We start from the raw sequence: 2,828 nt of genomic DNA, 5'->3' as shown, positions 1-2,828 counted from the left end.
TGTTATTTGAAGAGTCTAAATTGCTAAGAACATACTATATAAATAAAATAGTGTATGTCACATATATACTAACCGAGTAAAAAAAAATATATGATTTTGTTGTAGTACTACTTTCTTAAATCCAAGGAATTTACCTCAACAAAAAGTTTTCTTAGCAGCAATGACTCGATAGAAACAAAAATTAAAAACATAACTTGAAAAGTTGTTGTTACACTGTGGTGTATTTGCAAAGATAAGGACTTGTAAAACTAGAACATTGTACCTTAAAATTTGGTGTCGCCGTGATGTGGCTAATTATGCCAGCTTTAAGAAACAAAAAATTAGTACTCATATTTGATTTTGTATAAGTAATAAATTAAGTAAAAATGTTTGATATAAATTACTTCACTTTTTGCTAGATGCTATACCCACAAATATCTTAAACAAAACGGCACTCATGTTAACAAGTCACTGGTTGACATTGACCTTTCGGATTCGGCACATTGCACTCCCGCTGCGAGACAAAAGTGATCTAACAGTTTTGCTTTTTACTCGCCGGGCTCCTGTCCTGTCTATCTCTCTCTCCTTCTCCTTTGCATTTACAGTAGGATGCACCCCTCCGCTCCGCATGCAAACGCAGTTCCCGTTCCGGGCAAAGAGAGACGATGATGTCGTCCTTTGCCTGTATGTACTCCCTCCGTTCTGAAATGTAACATGTAACAAAAGTGAGACAAAAGTGATCCAACAGTCTTATATTTAACATGAATGAAATATTTCCTTAGCTCTGGTCAGCAAGTCCTGATGGTATTCATGGAAGGAGTTCACCGACACCTGGATGATGGCCCATCGCGTCAACATTGCCTTTTGGCTCCTCTTCATTGTCACTTTGTTGTAGTCGCTCTTGATGAGCTTGCGCTCATCGAACTCGGCCTTGATCCTCGCCCAATACTTCCCGTATTTTTGGTTGGCGCCGATGATGGACTCATGGCTCACCGTCGCCCACGACTCGCACAGACAAAGATCCTCCAAAACCGTCCACTTGGGGCCTCGTGTGCCCGACGCCTTCTTCTTCTTTTTCTTCTTCACGCCGTACGTGTCTACCTCCACGAGATCATCGTCACCGGCACCCTCCTCGTCTTCTTCCTCGCCGCCCTCTTCGTCCTCGTCGTCGTCCTCGTCCTCCACCTCCTCCTCTTCATCGTCCTCACCACCGCCCTCTTCCTCATCACCCTCAACACCGACGCCGTCGAATACGAGCGGCCCCCTGCGGCCAGTGAAAGGGTCGCCGTCTGCACCGGGTCCTGGCTCGCGCTGCTCGTACGCCGGGGAGTAGAGGTTGTTGGGGTTGAAGCCGCCATGCGGCAGCGCATCCTGGTAGTGCGGCGACAAGTTAGGCGTCACGCACCCGGGAGTGCCGGAGGGGCCGTCGTTGTAGAAGGCGGATGACGACGGAGAGAACACTCCCGAAACATACACCGGCACGTTCGTACTATATGGGCTCGCGTTGGTGGCGGCGAGACACCCGGCCATTAAGTGCTGGTGCTGGCGCACCGCCAGAGCCTTCTTCTCCTGCTCCGCGGCCCTCCGTCCTTTCCGCTCCGCCGTCGACATCTTCCGGCGCAGACAGTCTTGATGCCACTGATCATCGATCCATCCTTCCGGCTTCTTCTTCGGAGCCGGCGCCTTCCGCGGCTTCGCGAACGGCGCTTTCGCCCCTTTCGTCGCATTGCCCGGCGGCTTCTTGGCCGCTTTCTTGGCCATCTTCTTGGGGGCTACCGGCGGCGTCATGGAATGGGGAGAGGGTAGCGGCGGCGGGTGGACAGCGGGAGGGAGAACCAAATCGGCGGGATAGGAGAAATGAATCGGCGGCGGGATATGTGTTGGGAGGCCAGAAATGCGCGGCGGGATAGGCGCGATATGGCGGGAGGGGCGGGATTTGGCGGGAGAGGGAGACGATTTTTCACTGAGCCGCTGACGCGCCGGGCCCGCGTCGGTTCGCCTCGCTTTTCATTGTGTCCGGCATGCCCGGAGCGTCCCCTGTGGAACGGGGATGGGCTCGGGGCGCCGGACACCGTATCGGGGCGCGCCGGACAAAATTCGGGTTTAGGGGACGCGGCTGGAACAGTTTTTTGGTCCGACGCACCCCAAATTGCTTTGGGGGACGCTTTGGGGGACGCGGCTGGAGATGCTCTAACACTTGAAAAGGAGAACGAGTTGGAGCATGCAAAAATGTTTTGAAGTCCTATTCCAATTCCTTCATATCTATCATATATGGCAGAGTTCAAGACGGTGTCACTATCCATGTCCTACGCAGACGAGTATAATGTCTAGATTTCCATGAATTATGGCTCAACCATATGGCAGATAAGCTGATATCCCTTATGATTGCATTTGTTTGTGGAATACATAATTTTTGCAAGCCCTTTGATTTGAATGATATAGCATCGAGGTCCATTGTTGCTTGATTGTTACCACCATTTCTCGTAAGTATTACTATTGCTAACTGATATATAGCTAATACATTAAATAGATGTGATATATGTCAATACAATACAATAAATAACGACAATTATGCCTGCCACTCTTGTCGTACTCACCACATAGGTCATTACAAAAGAATAATTTCAAACATAATTCATCACATACATCACATTGCAAACTTTAGCTGCATGAAATCACTTTCTACAAACACGAGATAGACGTAACGTTCTTACTAGATTACGTGATTGTATGGCTTTGAAGCGAACCGTTGTTATGACCATTTAGCACACTTATCAAGCTTGTTGTTTAACATGTGGGGTGTCTGGAACATGAGACCCGAAGATATCAATCACCACACTGAACTTCGA

Source organism: Lolium rigidum, chromosome 5 (assembly GCF_022539505.1).
Source record: "Lolium rigidum isolate FL_2022 chromosome 5, APGP_CSIRO_Lrig_0.1, whole genome shotgun sequence".
NCBI classification, from domain to species: domain Eukaryota; kingdom Viridiplantae; phylum Streptophyta; class Magnoliopsida; order Poales; family Poaceae; genus Lolium; species Lolium rigidum.
Note: the sequence above shows the minus strand (reverse complement) of the source record.